The sequence below is a fragment of the Podarcis pityusensis genome (genome assembly GCF_964106645.2).
Source record: "Podarcis pityusensis genome assembly, chromosome: 1".
NCBI lineage: Eukaryota > Metazoa > Chordata > Lepidosauria > Squamata > Lacertidae > Podarcis > Podarcis pityusensis.
This window is the reverse complement of record NC_138028.1, coordinates 4161128-4183459: the sequence shown is the minus strand read 5'-3', so window position 1 is coordinate 4183459 and position 22332 is coordinate 4161128. Positions and strand designations below refer to the sequence as shown.

Below are 22332 nucleotides of genomic sequence, written 5' to 3'. Positions count from 1 at the left end.
TAGAATGCTTTTACATTCTAGACAGGCAGTAGTGTTTGTTGCAGCAAAACTAAATAGTCCTAATGGATTTATTACAGCATAAGCTTTCATGGATGACAAGAGCTCTAATCCCCTCCTATGTTGTTTACAGTCGTGATTTATTGTTTTATTGATACTGTAAGCCACCCGAAGAACTTTGTCATTGGATGGCATGCAAATATTGTAAATAAATAAGAACTACTCCACAGAAGCTTTTGCCACAATAAATCTGTTAGGCTTAAGTATGCCGTGACACTTTGTTTTTGCTAGTTTTAATGCATCTCAGAAGGGATTTGAAAAAGGAATCCAGCATCCCACTGGCAACAGGAGAGAAAGGAGAAGAGCTGTTTGGCTTTCTACTTATTCTGTTTTTTGTTTTGAAAGAAGTGCCAGCTACCTGCCAGAGGCACAATTAATTTGGAATATGTCCATCTGGAACAGTTTCACCTGAGCTTTCTGTCAAAACATTTTTTTTAACTCCACCTCCGAGTCTCCCTCCCCAACTCCACTTCTTCAACGCAAGTGTTTTATGAACAAGATAGCCTAATTTTCCACTGAACTTTAAAGTCCTTTGCAACTCTATTATTGTCCCTTTCATTAATTACTAAGCTACATGACCTTGATTCTATTGGTCTCCTTCCCTCCAGCCCCAGAACAACTAGTCACTTCTATGAATGAAGAAAAATAGATAGATAATTACACACACATACACATACACACACATATCATATATTAATGGCATTAAATAATTGTTGAATAGTAATAATATGTTCCACATGCTTGCTACTACACCTTGTTTTGGTGTGGGAAAATGGAAACAGAGTTTATACTTTCTCCTAGGACCTATAATACAAATGTTATTAAATACATCTGGTCAAGTATTTTATGATTCACTTACTCCAAGTGTCAAGTGTTTTGTAACAAAAACAAAGCCCACACTTTTAGCAGAATCCTCCAGCAATTAGTATTATTTCTCGAGGTTCGTAACTAGATTTTTTATTTATTTTACACCTGCAGGGGTTACTTATTAAAAAGAACCAGAAACAAAAAACTGAATGTTGTAGCAAACAGAGTCACCCAACTGTTAATAAGCTTGCTCAAACCTTGAGGGAGTTGGGGTGAGATAATACCCAGGAATGCATTCTTATGGCATCTGCAGAAGTAATTAAATCTGCTTGATTTTCAGTGTAGTTACATCTCATAGCAAATTATGTTCCCAACAGTGGAACTTTTCCACAAATTTTAAAAAAGGATGTTCCATTACACAAGGTTTTGAGGGCAGCGCCAATCTTGCACCTCCCCCACCCTGGAAATGCAGATCTCACATTGCACAAAACCAGCCTTTGTGCAAATGCACCACAAGTGAAAGTATTATGACTTTTAGAAGACATCTGAAGGCAGCCCTGTTTAGAGAAGTTTTTAATGTTTGATGTTTTATTGCTGCTTATTCTTATTCTTATTAATATTATTCTGTTGCAAGCAACCTAGGGTGGCTGGGGAAACCCAGTCAGATGGGTGGGGTATAAATAAATTATTTATTATTATTATTATTATTATTATTAGGAAGAGAGTATCTCTTGTGGGATGCGGGTGGCGCTGTGGTTTAAACCACAGAGCCTAGGACTTGCCGATCAGAAGGTCGCGGTTCGAATCCCCGTGACGGGGTGAGCTCCTGTTGCTCGGTCCCTGCTCCTGCCCACCTAGCAGTTTGAAAGCAAGTCAAAGTGCAAGTAGATAAATAGGTACCGCTCCGGCGGAAAGGTAAACGGTGTTTCTGTGCGCTGCTTTGGTTCGCCAGAAGCGGCTTAGTCATGCTGGCCACATAGAATCATAGAATCATAGAGTTGGAAGAGACCACAAGGGCCATCGAGTCCAACCCCCTGCCAAGCAGGAAACACCATCAGAGCACTCCTGACATATGGTTGTCAAGCCTCTGCTTAAAGACCTCCAAAGAAGGAGACTCCACCACACTCCTTGGCAGCAAATTCCACTGTCAAACAGCTCTTACTGTCAGGAAGTTCTTCCTAATGTTTAGGTGGAATCTTCTTTCTTGTAGTTTGGATCCATTGCTCCGTGTCCGCTTCTCTGGAGCAGCAGAAAACAACCTTTCTCCCTCCTCTATGTGACATCCTTTTATATATTTGAACATGGCTATCATATCACCCCTTAACCTCCTCTTCTCCAGGCTAAACATGCCCAGCTCCCTTAGCCGTTCCTCATAAGGCATCGTTTCCAGGCCTTTGACCATTTTGGTTGCCCTCCTCTGGACACGTTCCAGTTTGTCAGTGTCCTTCTTGAACTGTGGTGCCCAGAACTGGACACAGTACTCCAGGTGAGGTCTGACCAGAGCAGAATACAGTGGCACTATTACTTCCCTTGATCTAGATGCTATACTCCTATTGATGCAGCCCAGAATTGCAATGGCTTTTTTAGCTGCCGCGTCACACTGTTGGCTCATGTCAAGTTTGTGGTCAACCAAGACTCCTAGATCCTTTTCACATGTACTGCTCTCAAGCCAGGTGTCACCCATCTTGTATTTGTGCCTCTCATTTTTTTTTGCCCAAGTGCAATACTTTACATTTCTCCCTGTTAAAATTCATCTTGTTTGTTTTGGCCCAGTTCTCTAATCTGTCAAGGTCGTTTTGAAGTGTGATCCTGTCCTCTGGGGTGTTAGCCACCCCTCCCAGTTTGGTGTCATCTGCAAATTTGATCAGGATGCCCTTGAGTCCATCATCCAAGTTGTTGATAAAGATGTTGAATAAGACCGGGCCCAAGACAGAACCCTGTGGTGCCCCACTAGTCACTCTTCTCCAGGATGAAGAGGAACCATTGATGAGCACCCTTTGGGTTCGGTCAGTCAGCCAGTTACAAATCCACTGAGTGGTAGCATAGTCAAGACCGCATTTTACCAACTTCTTTACAAGAATATCATGGGGCACCTTGTCAAATGCCTTGCTGAAATCAAGGTAGGCTACATCCACTGCGTTCCCTTCATCTACCATGACCCGGAAGCTGTTACGCCGGCTCCCTCGGCCAGCAAAGCGAGACGAGCGCCGCAACCCCAGAGTCGGCCACGACTGGACCTAATGGTCAGGGATCCCTTTACCTTTATCTCTTGTAAATATGCAGCCTCTCACACACGGTACAGTTAGATATACAGCATATGCACACAAGAACATTTTCTGGAGTCATCAGCATTTTTGGTAGTGAACTAAGTTCTTCGCTTCTTAGGAACATGGGAATTTGGATCATGACCCTATTCACACAGTGGCCAACCAGATACCTATGGGAAGGCTGCAAGCAGGGCTTGCATCTTCTACCACTTGTGAGTTTCGGCAACTGGCATACAGAGGAACGCTACCTTTGAGAATGGAAAGGTATCTGAAGAAGTGCGCATGCACACGAAAGCTTATACCCAGAACAAACTTAAGTTGGTCTCTACGGTGCTACTGGGCATTTTTAAAAAATAATTTATTTTGAGAATGGAGAAAGAAACAGCCCTTGTGACTAGCAGCCACAGATAGCCTTACCCTCCATGAATAGGTTTAAATCATATTTTAAAGCCATCCAAGTTGGTGGCCATCACTGTCTCTTATGGACTGAATTCCACAGCTTAACTACACTGTTCCTTCTGTTGGTCCTGAATCTCCCAACATTCAGCTTCACTGCATGGCCCTAGGTTTATGAGGGACGAGGGGAAACCTCTCTCTATCTACTTTCTTTACACCACCACATAATCTTATGTATCATTATTGCTCAGTGCTTCTAAAAGGCCTGCAGAAACCTTGGTCACTTGGCTGTGCGAGAGGGGTAGATTTGCTCACTTAGTGCAGTAAATATCAAGTGAAAAATGAACTTTTCATCCTCTCCAGCAAGGCTCTAGACCCATGGGCTCCCAACGTGGGGCACACGCCCCACAAGGGGAAAATTTGATTTTTAAGGGGGGCAATTTGAGAATGGGTTATTAACAGTGAATGGCCTTTTAGGCTTCCTCCACGTGAATAGGAGTTCACTTTTTGAATAATAAGAATTATATGTCACGGGGGGGGGGGACATCAGGATTTTAGAGGTGCTTAGGTGGGGCATGGGACGTGGGTGGCGCTGTGGGTTAAACCACAGAGCCTAGGACTTCCTGATCAGAAGTTCAGTGGTTTGAATCCCCGCGACGGGGTGAGCTCCCGTTGCTCGGTCCCTGCTCCTGCCAACCTAGCAGTTCAAAAGCACGTCAAAGTGCAAGTAGATAAATAGGTACTGCTCCGGCGGGAAGGTAAACGGCATTTCCGTGTGCTGCTCTGGTTCCCCAGAAGCGGCTTAGTCATGCTGGCCACATGGCCCAGAAGCTGCATGCCAGCCAATAAAGTGAAATGAGTGCCGCAACACCAGAGTCAATCACGACTGGACCTAATGGTCAGGGGTCCCTTTACCTTTAGGCGGGGCATGGCCCAAAAACAAACAAACAAACAAACAAACAAACAAAAAAGTTGGAAACCACTGCTCTAGACCAACCTTCTCCAACCTAGTGTCCACTTAATGTTTGGGACAGTTGCCATGCTGGATAGGAGCTGATGTGAGTTGTAGTCCAAAAGATCTGGAAGGCACCAGACTAGGGAAGACTGCTTTAGTTTCTAAAGGGTGGGAGTAGGATCTATTCTACTTGCTGTTGCACGCTAATTAGAAACATTTAAGAAAGGCAAGGCTGCGTGAAAACGTCAGGTTTTACTCCAGCGTTTTGAGGAAACGGCTGTATGAAGTTAGTGGTGGTGAGACCTCAAACTGGAGGTGGTGCTGACAGGGAGATTTGAATCCACACATTTACAAAATGTTCCCTGGCCTGTACCAGTAGAGTCACGCAAGTCTAGACCAGGGGCAGCAAACTTTTTCAGCAGGGGGCTGGTCCACTGTCCCTCAGACCTTGTGGGGGGCTGGACTATATTTTTGGAGGAAAAATGACAAATTCCTATGCCCCACCAACAACCCAGAGGTGCATTTGAAATAAAAGCACGCATTCTACTCATGTAAAAACACCAGGCAGGCCCTACAAATAACACAGAGATGCATTTTAAATAAAAGGACACATTCTACTCATGTAAAAAACGCTGATTCCCAGACTGTCTGCGGGCCAGATTTAGAAGATTGTGCCAGATCCGGCCCCCAGGCCTTAGTTTGCCTACCCATGGTCTAGACCAGCCTTTCTCAACTTGTGGGTCCCCAGATGTTGTTAAACTATAACTCCCATCACCCCTAGCTAGCAAAGCCAGAGGTCAGGGGTGATGGGAGCTGTAGTCCAACAACATCTGGGGACCCACAGGTTGAGAACCGCAGGTCTAGACCAAATTCATGATGTAAGAAAATGCTGCTATGATGAGAGTTAATTGGCAAAGAGATTTAACCTACTTGGGGAAACTGGTGTGTTCCAACTTGCTACTATAGCTCTCATCATTACAATAAACAGGCTTTAAGGGTAGGCAAGTGCTCCTCCAGTCAGTTAATTATATGGAGTAGATCCTACTCCCAGCCTTTAGGGTCTACAGCAGCTGTGCTTTTGGCAACCCTCAAGAGGAGGGATTTCTAGAGAAGCAGGAGTGATCACAGAGCACCATGTTTCTCTTGCTGTTCCTGATGTGCAGAGGGCATGCTCAGGTGGCTCTATTGGAACCTGTGGAAGGAGCAATTGTCCACAGTTTCCCAATCCTACACTCTTACTGTGATCTAGCAGTCACAAGTAATATGTACTTGTAATATGTGTAGGTCATATCTTTAACTGCAGCCAAGTTATGTCTGTGCTATTTTACATAAAGATTAGACAAGTGCACAAAATCTTTTACGGTATCAGATGACACTAGCAGAGGAACAGCCTAAAAGCTTTTCCACACAATTCTAAGCTCTCTCTCTCTGTCAAGAGTGCCGTATCAACAGCTTTATTTGCTTGACCTTCTGAAGCTTGGTGCCCATACCTTTGAACTGGGTGCCAGTACAATGGAACAAGGTGGTGTGGTGTGTGGGGGGGAGCCAAGTATCACTCTTAAAGGATTAACAGCACTTGGATTGCTTATCTGATAACACAACAATAGCTCTTACTCAGTCTTCTACACTACAAAGGCAGGCCCACAATGATTTACATTTATATCCTGCTTCCTTATAGGGGGAACCCCTCCTCCTTCTACAGTAAGCCACAGCCTTTCTTTACAAATTATATGGTATCTGAAGAAGTGTGCATGCACACAAGAGCTTATACCAAGAACAAACTTAGTTGGTCTCTAAGGTGCTACTGAACAATTTTTTTATATATTTCGACTGTGTCAGGCCAACACGGCTACCTACCTGAATCTATATGCTTAATGGTTATTACTATTCAGAGGTCAATTTAGGCAGGTCCACAGGTGGCACCAGATAGCCGTTTTTCAAACAGCATATTTTAGGTCACTGTAACCCCTATGTAAAGAAGCACAAATGGCTCAGGCATTATTAGAGAGTTGTTTTAGTAGTGTTAAATGCATTTTTAGTCTTTAAACTTCCTTAAAGACATTTTGTCCTCTGATGTTCACTGAGCTTGTTCATTCATCCGTTCTTCTTACTTTAATGCCCTTTAAACATTAGTTCCATTTGCTATGTCATCTCAACCCAAGCAAAGACGATGTGGATTAATCCCCTCCATAGTCACACGGTGTTCCCTTATAATGCTGTGATAAAACGTGTTAGTGCTTGGTTATGCTAAGATGTCCCTTGACTTAGAAACAGATTTCTGCTTGGTAGGGATCTCTACCAGTGAAACCTAGACAGCATCTTAAAAAGCAGAGACAGCACCTTGCCAACAAAGGTCCATATATTTAAAGCTATGGTTTTCCCAGTAGTGATGTATGGAAGTGAGAGCTGGACCATAAAGGCTGATCACCGAAGAATTGATGCTTTTGAATTCTGGTGCTGGAGGAGACTCTTGAGAGTCCCATGGACTGCAAGAAGATCCAACCTCTCCATTCTGAAGGAAATCAGCCCTGAGTGCTCACTGGAAGGACAGATCCTGAAGCTGAGGCTCCAATACTTTGGCCACCTCATGAGAAGAGAAGACTCCCTGGAAAAGACCCTGATGTTGGGAAAGATTGAGGGCACAAGGAGAAGGGGACGACAGAGGACGAGATGGTTGGACAGTGTTCTCGAAGCTACCAGCATGAGTTTGACCAAACTGCGGGAGGCAGTGGAAGACAGGAGTGCCTGGCGTGCTCTGGTCCAGGAGGTCACGAAGAGTCGGACACGACTAAACGACTAAACAACCAACAACCAGTGAAGCTGGAAGTTAGAAAGCAGCACCTTCTGGATCTGATCTGTAATAGTGTGTGTGTGTGTGTGTGTGTGTGTGTGTGTGTGTGTGTGTGATGGGGAGCCACTACCAACGTGCATGCTCCATAATTGCTTCCACATATACTGTACTATCTTAAAAGCCAGCACCCAAGGACTAGGGTGGGAGGCTACCCTGGGAGGGGTGGTGGTGGTATGGGCCTCGTGATACTGATTGACTTGGGTCTGGGGTGGCTGTTGCTAAGGGATGAACTGTCTGAGGAGGAAGAGCTGGCAGGGTATGGAGGACGCCTTTGGCAGGGAGCAGCCCAAGTCAATCGATGGGAGGCCACCAACCCTTTGTCTGCAGAGATCAGGGAAGGGGAGGCAGTTCTGCTGGCTCCCTGTCCTGCCCCATACACAGAGTGGAGAGATTCCCTAGCAGCAGGGTATGTTGTCAACCAGCCAGGAGTCAAGGCTAAACAGCTGGAGAAGCCCATGGGGCTGATCTCCATCTTATCACAAAGAACACAGCAGCAGCACTGCCACAAATGGGAAAGACCCATGTTCCCTCAGGGAAGCCCATGCCTCCAAGTAAACCAGTCTTGTAGAGAGTCTTGGAAATGAGCAAGCCGAATCTCAACTTTAAAAGCTGGCAGGGGGCCGTGCCAGGAAAGAGAAGAAATGCCATGGTGCATCTGGAAAAGCAAAACCTAGTGCCTTCACCTGTCCCAATTACAACAAAACCTGTCTCTTCCATATCGGTCTCTACAGTTGCAGCAGGCGTCGTAACCTTCCAACTGTTTGATTTCACTCTCAAAGGCACATTGTCTCCCAAGATAGAGAGATGCCAGCCAACCACTTATTATGTTTAAGTACCACGAGAAGTAAAGCATTCAAGGTCTTTCGGTTGAGACAATGATACATATACTGCCATTACCTTGACTTTTGGCTTGCCATACTCATGGGGTAGATTTTATTTATAGTTCATCAGCAGTCAGTAGCTGTTACTATGGGGCAGACAGTGCTTATTTCTAGGGCAGTAAGGCATTCAATTATGATTAAAGTGACAGAATGAGGTTTCCAAGTTGTGGGCTAGAAGCCAAATCAGGCTTCTGAAAGGACAGCTTCTTGGAAAAATCAATCAACTCCTTCACTTGCCTAAGAAAAAGAAAATGTGAAGAATCCCAACATAGAATCATAGAATCATAGAATCATAGAGTTGGAAGAGACCACAAGGGCCATCGAGTCCAACCCCCTGCCAAGCAGGAACACCATCAGAGCACTCCTGACATATGGTTGTCAAGCCTCTGCTTAAAGACCTCCAAAGAAGGAGACTCCACCACACTCCTTGGCAGCAAATTCCACTGTTGAACAGCTCTTACTGTCAGGAAGTTCTTCCTAATGTTTAGGTGGAATCTTCTTTCTTGTAGTTTGGATCCATTGCTCCGTGTCCGCTTCTCTGGAGCAGCAGAAAACAACCTTTCTCCCTCCTCTATGTGACATCCTTTTATATATTTGAACATGGCTATCATATCACCCCTTAACCTCCTCTTCTCCAGGCTAAACATGCCCAGCTCTCTTAGCCGTTCCTCATAAGGCATCATTTCCAGGCCTTTGACCATTTTGGTTGCCCTCCTCTGGACACGTTCCAGTTTGTCAATGTCCTTCTTGAACTGTGGTGCCCAGAACTGGACACAGTACTCCAGGTGAGGTCTGACCAGAGCAGAATACAGTGGCACTATTACTTCCCTTGATCTAGATGCTATACTCCTATTGATGCAGCCCAGAATTGCATTGGCTTTTTTAGCTGCCGCGTCACACTGTTGGCTCATGTCAAGTTTGTGGTCAACCAAGACTCCTAGATCCTTTTCACATGTACTGCTCTCAAGCCAGGTGTCCCCCATCTTGTATTTGTGCCTCTCATTTTTTTTGCCCAAGTGCAATACTTTACATTTCTCCCTGTTAAAATTCATCTTGTTTGTTTTGGCCCAGTTCTCTAATCTGTCAAGGTCGTTTTGAAGTGTGATCCTGTCCTCTGGGGTGTTAGCCACCCCTCCCAATTTGGTGTCATCTGCAAATTTGATCAGGATGCCCTTGAGTCCATCATCCAAGTCGTTGATAAAGATGTTGAATAAGACCGGGCCCAAGACAGAACCCTGTGGCACCCCACTAGTCACTCTTCTCCAGGATGAAGAGGAACCATTGATGAGCACCCTTTGGGTTCGGTCAGTCAGCCAGTTACAAATCCACTGAGTGGTAGCATAGTCAAGACCGCATTTTACCAGCTTCTTTACAAGAATATCATGAGGCACCTTGTCAAATGCCTTGCTGAAATCAAGGTAGGCTACATCCACTGCGTTCCCTTCATCTACCAGGCTTGTAATTCTGTCAAAAAACGAGATCAGGTTAGTCTGACATGACTTATTTTTCAGAAATCCATGCTGACTGTTGGTGATCACAGCATTCCTTTCTAGGTGCTCACAGACTGTTTGCTTAATGATCTGCTCCAGAATCTTCCCTGGTATTGATGTCAGACTGACTGGGCGGTAATTATTTGGGTCCTCTCTTTTCCCCTTTTTGAAAATAGGGACAACATTTGCCCTCCTCCAGTCTGCCGGGACTTCGCCTGTTCTCCAGGAATTCTCAAAGATGACTGCCAGTGGTTCTGAGATCACATCTCCCAGTTCTTTTAATACTCTTGGATGCAGTTCATCTGGCCCTTGAGACTTGAATACATCTAAACTAGCCAAGTATTCTTGTACTATGTCCTTAGTTATTCTGGGCTGTGTTTCCTTTGCTGAATCATTTGCTCCAAATTCTTCAGGTCGGGCATTGTTTTCTTTATCGGAGAAGACTGAGGCAAAGAAGGCATTGAGGAGTTCAGCCCTTTCTGTGTCCCCTGTTTGCATTTCACCATCTTCTCCTCTGAGTGACCCCACTGTTTCTTTGTTCTTCCTTTTGCTACGGACATACCCATAAAAGCCTTTTTTGTTGCTTTTAACCTCTCTAGCAAGCCTGAGTTCATTCTGTGCTTTAGCTTTTCTGACTTTGTGTCTACACGTGCTGGCTATTTGTTTGAATTCCTCTTTGGTGGTTTCCCCCCTTTTCCATTTTTTGTACACATCCTTTTTTAATCTTAACTCAGTTAAAAGTTCTTTAGATAGCCACCCTGGCTTCTTTAGGCACCTTCCATGTTTCTGTCTCATTGGTATTGCCTGACGTTGTGCTTTTAGTATCTCCCTCTTAACAAACTCCCAGCCATCATGAACTCCCTTTCCTTTTAGTATTACTGTCCATGGGATCTCACCCAGCACTTCCCTAAGTTTTATGAAGTCAGCTTTCTTAAAGTCAAGAAATTGAGTCCTAGTATGCTTGGCTGCTCCTTTCCGCTGTATAGTAAACTTCAGAAGAGCATGATCACTTGCGCCTAATGATCCTTCCACTTCTACCCCACTAACCAGGTCATCAACATTGGTTAGGACCAGATCTAAAATGGCTGTTCCTCTTGTTGCTTCTCCCACTTTCTGGACAATGAAGTTGTCTGCAAGGCCAGTGAGGAATCGGTTTGACCTTATGCTCTTGGCTGAGTTGGACATCCAACAAATATCCGGGTAATTGAAGTCCCCCATTACTACTATCTCCCTTCCTTTTGCATGCTTGGCCATCTGTTCCAGGAAGGCATCATCTAGGTCCGCCGTTTGGCTTGGGGATCTGTAGTAAACTCCCACAATGAGGTCACTGTTATTCTTCTCTCCCTTAATTTTGACCCAAATGCTCTCACTTTGGTTTTGAGGTTCTAAATCTTGGATCTCTTCACAGGTATACACATCCCTGACATATAACGCCACTCCTCCTCCTTTCTTGTCTGGTCTGTTTCTCTGAAATAGATTGTATCCCCCCATTATTACATTCCAATCGTGGGACTTATCCCACCAGGTTTCAGTGATGCCTATTATGTCATATTTAGTTTGCTGTACCAAGAGCTCAAGCTCATCTTGTTTATTTCCCATGCTTTGCGCATTAGTGTACAGACATTGAAGTCCATTAATCATTCCCCCGTGACTCTTATTTAAGGATTTTTTCCTCCCACCACTAGGTCTGTGTGCTGTTTGCTCCATTTGGTCTATGACATTTGGATGATCATCTTCATCAATTGATAGACTCCTACCTTCAGGAGCACTGTCTCCCTCCCCCACATTAGTCAGTTTAAAGCCCTCCTGATGAGGTTTCTGAGATTTTTGGCAAAAACATTTCTCCCAACCGTTGTGAGGTGCAGCCCATCGCTTGCCAGAAGTCCATCTTCAAGAAACTGCAATCCGTGATCTAAGAATCCAAACCGTTCCTGTTTACACCATTTGCGAAGCCAGCTGTTCACTTCCACTATTTTCCCCTCTCTCCCTGGACCACGTCGTTCAACTGGGAGGACAGATGAGATGACAATTTGTGCATTTAATTGCTTCAATTTCCTGCCCAGAGCCTCGTAGTCTCTTTTGATCTTCTGGAGGCTATTGCTTGCAGTGTCATTGGTTCCCACATGAACCAAGAGGAAGGGGTATTTGTCAGTGGGTTTTATGATTCCTTGCAGTCGTTCAGTTACATCTTGGATCTTAGCCCCGGGGAGACAGCACACTTCCCGAGACATCTTGTCAGGCCCACAGATCACTGCTTCTGTTCCCCTCAGTAGGGAATCCCCTATCACCACTACACGCCTCCTCTTAGGTTTGGTCGGGGTTCTTCCGTGAGCTGTCCGCTCCAAGGTCGCCTGCACATTCCCTGAGGACTGACTTTGCTGCTCGTCTTCATATACCTGATCGACTGTAATGAGGGAGAGATCCTCAAATGGAGTCTGCTCTTCGTCTTCCATGCTAGGGGAGAGGACCTCAAAGCGATTGTGTATTTCTAAACAATCAGAGCGAACCCTGGGCCTCCTACTTCTTTGAGTCACGTTTCTCCATATATCTGGCTCCTGTGTTGGTGAACTAGCGTCCTTCTCAGGGGAGTCCCCCGTCTCCTCCTTGGTGGATACGTTGTGCTCTGTTGCTTCCAAGAACAGCTCCAGCTCTCTAATTCTTTGTAGCGTAGCTACACGTTCCTCCAGTTGCTGGACCTTGTCTTTTAAGAGGGCAATCAACATGCAATTGCTGCAGGTAAAGCTGCCTGCAACCTTTGGCAAGATGGCAAACATTGCGCAGGAACCGCAGGCGACTGCAGCTGTTCCCTCCCCCTCCATCTTGTTAACGTGTCGTTGGGGGTGGCTACAGCAGTCCTCCATCATAAAAAGCGTGTAGACAGGAAAAATAACTCCCCCCACAAAAAAACCTAGGTCTCCCCCCACAAACGTTTGAGACTAGCTCCCGAAAATCTACAAGATGGATCAAACTGCGCGCGCCGCTGCCCTGCAATCTCTGATAAGCTCCTCCCACAGCTAATCACCTGCCTCAACAGAAACCCTGCCCCCTCCGACCTTTGCACAGGGAGAGCAGCCAATCAGCCACAAAGAAACACACACACACAAGAAAACCCTTTTTGCTCCTTCTTCAGCCGCTGCCCTGCAATCTCTGATAAGCTCCTCCCACAGCTAATCACCTGCCTCAACAGAAACCCTGCCCCCTCCGACCTTTGCACAGGGAGAGCAGCCAATCAGCCACAAAGAAACACACACACACAAGAAAACCCTTTTTGCTCCTTCTTCAGCCGCTGCCCTGCAATCTCAGGATTGAACTCCCTCCACAAATAAAAACAAATGTTCTCATTTTCTTTCAACAATATTTGTCTCAGTGTAATAACCATTCTTAGAGTCTTCTATGCTTCCAAGAGGTCTTAAGGTGTTACATATATTTAATGAACTATTTTCAGTTGCATAGTAGTATCCTGTGAATAGCATGGGCAATATGCTTAATTATTTGTCATCTTAGCTTAATGGAACTTTTAGGATACACCTCTAAATACCAAGAGCTGGGGCAAAACAAAGGACAGGTGGTGCCTTCAAATCTTGCTTGCAAGAGTTCTAAGGACATCTGGTTGGCCACTTTTGTTGGCACCCGTCTGTCTCGGGATACAATGGAGGAATGCACCTTTGGGGGTGGAGCTAAATTGTTGGAAGGTTACAGCAACCACTGGGGGGTTCCACACATTTGCCAAATATCCTCATTCCCAGTCGCGATACCTACTTTAGGTTATCTGAACAAGCCAGCTTATGCATGGCTGTCAACAAGGCTAAAGTTTTTCTGTTGCAAAAGAATAATTAGCCAGCTAGCTTTGTTTAGATCTGTATTTAAATTCTGCAGTGCTATTGCTGAAGTTCTTGAAATGTTACTGTTTGTTTTTTTTTTAAACTGGAACACTGAGTGCTTTAAAACCACTTTCTGTATGTTGTTATTGCAAACCCCCTTGAGGGCCTGCCGCCCACTTCAGGCCAAAATGACAGGATGCAAATTTATGGGCGGGGTGTGTGTGTGTGACTGGTTACATTTGAATGATCTGTATCCCAAGTTAGGCTTGATCAGGAAAGTGCTAGCAGGTCTGAGCTCCCAGGATTTGAGAAAATAGATCATGTGAACCAACATGCACCTCTGTTCCCATACTATGCCCTGCTGCTCATTATCAAAAACATTCAGTACAGAGTGAAAACAACCCTAAGTACTTCTTGGTAGACCAATGGAAGTGTAGGATAACTGGAACAAGACAACTTGTATGCCGGGGGAAGCCTCTTTAGGCTACATCCAGTGCACTGGCAGGAGCTGAAGAAGGAAGGTGTGAGGCTGAGTGAGGTATGGTTTGACCACTGGGAATGAACCCAACTACCGAGAGCATGCTTCAGGCAGAGTAGAAGAGTCAAACAATGAGAGGGGGCTAAAACCAGGACCCAGACCTTGAGTCTGTGCAGTTTCCCATCCATGTTGGTTCTGCTTGGTCAGAAGGGCACAAAGCCTGGCTCCAGTATTTATTTCGAACCAGAATAACACAGAGGCCTCAAACTGCCTGGGCTGGTGGTGTGTCCTCTCTATTCTTTGTGCGCTGGAAGAGGGCTCTGGGGGTTGAACGCACACTACAGTGGTACCTCGGGTTAAGTACTTAATTCGTTCCGGAGGTCCGTTCTTAACCTGAAACTGTTCTTAACCTGAAGCATCACTTTAGCTAATGGGGCCTCCCGCTGCCCCACCAGTCCGTGATTTCTGTTCTCATCCTGAAGCAAAGTTCTTAACCCAAGGTACTATTTCTGGGTTAGCGGAGTCTGTAACCTGAAGCATCTGTAACCCGAGGTACCACTGTAATAGGTTAGGTCCCAACACTGGACAAGTTCTCAGTTCAAGGCCTGAATTCCCTGGTAAGAGTTCAGCTTCCTAATGGTACACACATGAAGTGGATGCATGGGGATGAAGAAGCTGCCATTTTGGGTGTTTTACTAGAGCCCTTTTTAATCGCCCACTAAGTGTATCGTGAGGAGTCTACCCCCCACCTTTCCTTCACAGAATGAAATGAAAGCTTTCCAAAAAAAAAGGGTTTTAAAACATGTTTTGAATAAAGAGATGGTCTTGGCAATTGTGCTGTTTAGTTTCTGTAGCTGAAGCAAAGAAATTCCATGGGCTTAAGGACTGCCAGATGGCAACGTTTGTCCCGTTTTCCAATTACTGCAGAAGCTGGATTGCAAAGGCAGGGCGCAAAGGTATACAGGTTACATTCAGAATCATATGCAACAGTAAAAAGAAAAGGGGGGGGGGAAAGAAAGCCTGAAGATAGGGTTTGCCGTTTTAATCAACTCACAAAATCTCTAGACTAAAAACCTTTGTTGTCTGGTATGCTGGAATGATCTTCCAGCAACTACACCTGGGTGCATAAAAGTAAATAGCTGAGGTCTTAAGGGAATTTGCAAAATTAGCCTTGCTGAATATAACTGAGAAAGCACATTTTGCCAGAAGCAAAACACTGCTTCGAAACTGACAGCTTTCCCAGTTTGTTCTCTGCAACTGAAGAGAAGTAACAAAAAAAAGTGGGGGGGGGGGGAGGAGAGAAACATTAACTTTTAAGTTTCCTCCTGCAACTTCCCGCTGTCAAAGCACACTATTACATTGTACTTATTTTACTGAGGATTAACTTGGTGTAATACTCCAGAAACTTTCCGTACTTCAGAGAAGGCAACTGACTTTCTATGTCAGTGTAAATTAACTAAATCTGTCAATTCCATCTCTCACACACAGACAGCCATTGCATGATAGTAGGAAAAAATCATTTCGGTGGGAGTTGGTGTGGTGGAATTCACTTGTGTACTGCATTCCCTTGTATGAATGCCATTTATTGTTTCTTGCCCTTTAATCAGACGGCCAGAGCTTTCAGACTTAGGACAAGCTTCTGAAGGGAATTTCCCTCTGCTTGGATGATGCTAGGACCAGCCCCATTTGCTGCACCAATCAAGAACTTCACTGTTACAATGAGCTCCTCCTCCTAGCACAGTACCAAATACCAACTATCCACTGCCAACATCATAAGACTATGCAATATAAAGACGGCTTTTCTACTTTTTAAAAAATCTATTGCAGTGGTACCTCGGGTTAAGTACTTAATTCGTTCCGGAGGTCTGTTCTTAACCTGAAGCACCACTTTAGCTAATGGGGCCTCCTGCTTCCGCCGGAGCACGATTTCTGTTCTCATCCTGAAGCAAAGTTCTTAACCTGAAGCACTATTTCTAGGTTAGCGGAGTCTGTAACCTGAAGTGTACGTAACCCGAGGTACCACTGTATTTCTTAACATTGTGTGCAATGGAGGGTTCTTCCCAAGCGCTCTTCTCAAGGCCTTTAAATAGTTTCCCTTTCTCTAGTCATCAAGCTACAGTGGTGCCCCGCAAGACGAATGCCTCGCAAGACGGAAAACCCGCTAGACGAAAGGGTTTTCTGTTTTTGAGTTGCTTCACAGGACGAATTTCCCTATGGGCTTGCTTCGCAAGACGAAAATGTCTTGCGAGTCTTGAGGATTTTTTTTTCACTCCCTCCCCCCCTTTATCTAAGCCGCTAAGCCTTTAATAGCCTTTTAGCAGCTAATCCGCTAAGCCGATAAGCCTTTAATAGCCGCTAAACCGCTAATAGCGCTAATCCGCTAATTGGGTTGCTTCGCAAGACGAAAAAACCGCTAGACGAAGACACTCGCGGAACGGATTAATTTTGTCTTGCGAGGCACCACTGTACTCCCCACTTTTCTCCATCTCTCTCCTCCCTCTACAAGTTTTCCCCACAAACCCTTCTCTCAGCCAACAGAGAAAACACAGTAAATGTGGAAATGACCCTAGTTAAGAGCTGGAACATGCAAGCAACTGTCTTGCATGGCTGATGCTCAACTGTAAGGGAAAGACTGGCTGTTCCCACAGGTAAGCCATCCCTGCACCTATGAAACTAGTATGACAAGGTCAGCATGGATTTCAGAGAGATGAGTTCTAGTTTTATCCACAACATACATGCAAACCCTTAATGTGGGACAAAGGAGTTAAATACACAACTCCTGCCCCACCCGGCAGGCTGAAGTGGTACCGTCTAGTAACAGAGGAACCTTACATGTCCGATGCTCACGCAACATGATTGTCACTCTGCTTTCCCCTTTACCCTGGCCTGTCTTTGGATGCAAAATGAACACGTAACACACAGGTGGGAAACCTGCTGACCTTGATCTTGATTTACATGGCCCTGACACCCTCTGAAACTGCCTTATTCTTCTATCCCACCAGAGTTCCTTTCTTCCTGTTCCTTCCTGCCCCATTTTTCCCAGCTTTAAAAAAAGTTTATCCTTCTTTCCAATTATTCTGAAATGACACAGAAAGGAAAGGATTTCATTTTGATAGAAAACAATTTCTGAAACCTTTTCCCCCATGGTTGTATGCCTCAATAACTATGCATGTTTCAGAAAGCCACCTAAAGTTGAAAACAAGGGAAACCAAAGCAGGGCAGGCCGAGCGATTCCTAGAGAGTTTTTCTTCATTGATATTATCTCATTTTCACTAGTTTTTCCCCTGGAGGGGAAAGTAAACCCCTTCTACTTAAATGTTCTTTTAAAAAATGAAACAGAATAAAGTAGTCTCAAAGCCTCAGGGTTGGTCAAACGACTGCTGTGCTTGATCATTAAGGGGTATGGTCGTGTTTCATTGATTCTCGTTGCAGAACACACAGCTAAGAAAATGCTGTGCCAATTTTCACAGAAACATACTGTTATAAGAATTCTAAGGTCTCAAATATAGAATAAATGTTCATAAACATAAAGGCAAACACACATGCATAAGTATATAAACCATGTATCTGAAATAGTACAGGAGAGCAATCCTGAAGCCATTTTGACTCTCCCAAATGGACTTCATATTTCTCTGCAAGGAAGAAGGAAACTGGGAAAGCTTTCCAATTGTCTTTGGACTGTAGGGGCTTACACCTCCCTGCAAATACAGTCTGGCAAGTATCTGTTAAGCTGAGCAAACTTTCAATATGTGTAAGAGATTCGGGAACTAACACATTTCAAAGGAATAGCCAGGCTACCCAGAAAATGCACTCAAGTAAGGCATTATCAAGTATCCTGGCAGACAGGAGAGAAGCAACACTCCCAAATTTCTGCACACCATTGTTCTGGGTCTCTCCTACCTCCTTGCAAGGAGGGGAGGGAACTCTGTTGCAATGGGCACAGATGTCCTACTGAAGTCACTAGAGAGTACAGTGGTACTTCAGGTTACATACGCTTCAGGTTACAGACTCTGCTAACCCAGAAATAGTGCTTCAGGTTAAGAATTTTGCTTCAGGATGAGAACAGAAATTGTGCTCCGGCAGTGCGGCAGCAGCAGGAGGCCCCATTAGCTAAAGTGGTACTTCAGGTTAAGAACAGTTTCAGGTTAAGTACGGACCTCCGGAACAAATTAAGTACTTAACCTGAGGTACCACTGTATGTGCATTTCAAGACTGCAAAAAGATGTGTGATTCAAACTCATGCAGCTATCTTGACAATGGACTCTGGTTTACCCTATATGGGGAAGACCACGCAGTCTACAGGACATAAGGTACAACAGCTCCCAGGAAACCATGCTTTGTTGATCTGAATCTATTCATACCTAAAGTTATGTGGCACTTTCCTGGAGAGAGAGAAATAAGTCTTTCGCTAAAGAAACTCACAACCTACGGTAAATATTGTGCTACTGATCTTGTGAACAAAGGATGGTTCCTGAGGTTTTTTTAAAGAACAAGGCTTTGTGATCATGACTCCTGCCCGAGCATAAGCAAAAACATACATACACAAAAGCACAACCCAAGTGATTTAAAGATTTTCTTGGCACATTTTTAACATGCTTAATAAGTTACATCAGGACATGGAGAAATGAAGAGCACAAGAGACAAACTGAACCATCCAAATTATGACTATTTAGATTTATCAAACCCAAGTGATTACAGATGAAGCTACACAAAGGACAAAATACAATTCTCTAAGATGGAACACTTCTTTAAAAAACAAACAACCCCCCCCCCACTGTTTCAGTGTTTAAAACTTTTGTGACATGTCAGTACACTAAAGCCTGTGGTTTCAGAGAAATGAAAAGGGGGTGGAAAGAGACAGCATGTAAGCTGAAAAGTTGGGAAAATCCACTTTAGGGCTGGAGAAATTCCCTTAAAAAAGGAAATGCAACTGAATGTGGGGATATTTCTCTGCACTGTCTGGCTCCAGTGAATCATTAATGATATTGATGTCACACATCGACATTAAGAACAAAGAAACCTCAGACAGGACTTGCCGCTAGATTTTTATTGCTATGGGAATCTGAGAGATGATCTTCCACCAGAGTTAGAGTTTTATGCAATTTAACTAACAATAATAAGGCTGTCTTTGAAGGGAGAGAGGTGATTTCAAACAAGCCACATACCAAACATTACCACAAAAGCAAGGGTAACATTTCACTGAATTATCCATGTATTCTACTCAACTGAATGCATGGATAATTCTACTCTTAAGATCTGGATAATTTTAACTATTATCAGATATTCAGTAATAGGGCCTCACCCCACTGCACTGACCTGGTCTTCTTGGACTTTAAATCTTGAGTCCAACTTGGAGACAGAAGCTATGGACATTAACAGAGTTCATATCAGAAGTGAGATTTTAAGTGGGATCTTTATGGACCATAGTTCAGCCTTTTGCCATTGAGCTACTGCTTAGTAATTATTTGGTGAATTCGTTAAGATACACAGGAGAAATGAATAGTGGGGTGGGAGTTGGCTAACAAATGCAAAAGGATGTGATTTTATACACAAAGTGCATAAAATCTGTGTGCACACAAATGAAGACTAGACATAATGTGAAGAGTGCAACTGGATCAGAACTGGAAGTTAATTTGTCCTTCATCAGTTTTACCAAGATCATTATATACTGTATATAGAAAGAAAGCATGTTTAGGATGTTTTATTGTCGATTTATGCATTTGGCCTATGCTTAAAATATTCACTTGAATGAAGGTCAAGCGTTTCCATTCTCTCCAAAGCTGAAACAGCACTTTGTGAATGCTCTTTTTCTGGGGAGGGTCTGCTGCAGTGCCAATGAGCTTTCGGGAAGCAAGGCTAATTGGAAGTGTCCCAACATACTGAAGACATAAAAATATAAAACAGTAAGAGAGAGAGAAAAGAGGGAAGAGAGACTTGCAAGCAGTGGAATTGTTTCCTGCCAAAATAATCTCCCCGATCATCTACATGAGAAGGCTCTCGCTACATTTTAGGAATTTTCTACATGGATTTTAAAACAATTGAAACACATGGGGGGGGGGGAAATCAGATTAAGAAAAAGCTTATGAGTCACAAAAGAATGGCAATGTACTGTATAACTATCAGATGTAGGTTTTTGTTGACAAAAAGGTTACTTTCAATATGTGGAGGCTGGAAAATGTTCTAAAATTAATGATTTTTAATGGGAAACATTCCAATTCTTGGTATATTTTTATTGAAACTTTTCACCATACAATACACTAAAAATCAAACTAATATAAATAAAAATAAAGAAGAAAAGAGAAAACAAAACAGAAGGAAGAAAGAAAGAATTAACACTGTGAATTAACACAAGTCAATTTGGGCAAGTGGAGTGGATACCAGTACCAGTGAAATCTTAAATCAAAGCTGTAATTAACTTTTTTCAGATGACTATCCGTAGAAAGTACATTTCTACACAGGGCTCTGTTATACATGCTAAAATTAGTATGTTTTATTAATTTTAGTGCCTTCATTTTTGTCTTTATCTGCCCCAGCCACAACAAAACAGGTCTCTCCCGTATTGGTCTCTTCAGCCACAGCAGGCACTGTAACTCTCTGATGGTTTGACTTCATCTCCAAAGGTGCACTGCTCCACTGTCTCTTGAGACAGATGGATGCCAACAACGACATACTTTGCCTTTGACATACCGAAAAATCCTGGGGATCTGAAGGCCATTTCACACATTACACATTAACAGCAAATACAGATTTTCCAGCAAAGACACACTTTGCTAGAGAGCTGCATCTACTCCTGCCTCTCTCACAAAAAGTGGTTTGAAATACATGCTTGTGTCATTCATTCCTAAATAGGATGCCAATAGAGGTGTTTTAACCTTCCTGTACTTCCAAAGTAGTGCACATTTACACACCTCCACCTTGAACTACCTCTTCAGAAGGCTAATTGCAGGCAACAGTCTCCATTACCTACTCTTTCCAGTTGCAAATGCCAAACCATTCGAAGGATCATTGGAGGTATGTTTCAGTAGCAAGTTAGGCCAACTGACATATCATAAAACTTTACTTCCTTCCCATACTGGCTGATGATTTATCTTTCCTCTGTTTGAAGTTTTTATCTGAGGAACACAGCAAAAGACATGCTAAAGTAAAGAGAGGGGGGAGCTACAGGGAACAGAAAGGTGTGTGGATTACTTGCCAGGAAAATCCCACTGGGATCCTCTGTAAGTCTGAGGCCTTAACAACAATTAGCCACAGGTTTCATATTTCTCATTATCCAGAAGCCTACTAAAAGACGATGAGAACTCATTCTCATAATTTAAAAGCCTCCAGATTTTGGAGCTAGAATTGAGCTTTGCAACACAACTTTGGGAAGACTGAATACTAGGCTACAAGGGGACTCTCTTTAAACATTCCATTAGGACACTTTCAAGGTGTTATTTTCAGATGAAGGCCATCTCCTTCTCACTTTATTTAAAGCATTGATTCCCTGCTCTCTAAGCCAAAAAGGTTCCCAAAATGGCTTACAATCTAAGAGACATGACAATCGAGGACTCAAGTTTCTGGCTGTACTGGGAGAATGCCCTCCCCGGAAAATTTCCTCCCATCAGATCTTGGAGAATAGGTGATATAGTACTGTCCAGGCCAGAAGAATAAAGCAGGTGCTGCTGCTACAAGTTATTCCATCTAATCTGATAGATATCAGGTTATTTTTTCTGGGACCAATGCACCTATATCCTTATTAATAGCCATGACTAATGAGAGATACACTTAGTCCTCACTAGTAACGATACGAGTATGCAACCAACTACACTCATGCCCTGTCCAAATCTTTTCCACTTTGCAATGGATACTTTAATCTGATCTGCAAAGGTTTTAAAACAAAGGCAACAGATAATTACGCTTTTGTCTCCAGGAAGCAGACAGGAACAGGACATGGCTGCCAACAGAATTGTTTTCACTTTAAGGGAACTTTTGGCTATGTCCTGGCCAGTACTGCAATGTAGCAGACCAGTGATCCAGTTTAAATGTCATGCTGGCCATACAGAACCCCTGACAGTTAATGGGGTTTTAGCCTCACAGAGGGACTATCAATTTGCAAGCAATCTAACTGTTCTGTTCAACAGCATTGCACTTACCAATATTTCAAAATAACTGGCAGTTAAAACCTGGCTACACAGGCAGCAGAAACTGTTCTATAGCCAAGTCAGAAGTTGAGAGTTTATGAATGTTGTAGACTTTACAGGCAAACCCCACCTTTCTCCTTCTTTGCCCTTACTTTAAAATATTCCAAATCTGAAAAGATTTTTGCAGAAACAATATCTGTTTCAAATTA

At 43.7% G+C, this 22332-nt stretch overlaps 1 protein-coding gene across 4 annotated transcripts in view; it reads right to left on the bottom strand.

Annotated features, from left to right (window-relative positions):
- Window positions 1-22332, bottom strand: part of FERMT2 (FERM domain containing kindlin 2) — a 93074-nt gene that overhangs the window by 40380 nt on the left and 30362 nt on the right. The gene's annotated exons all lie outside the window — the stretch shown is intronic.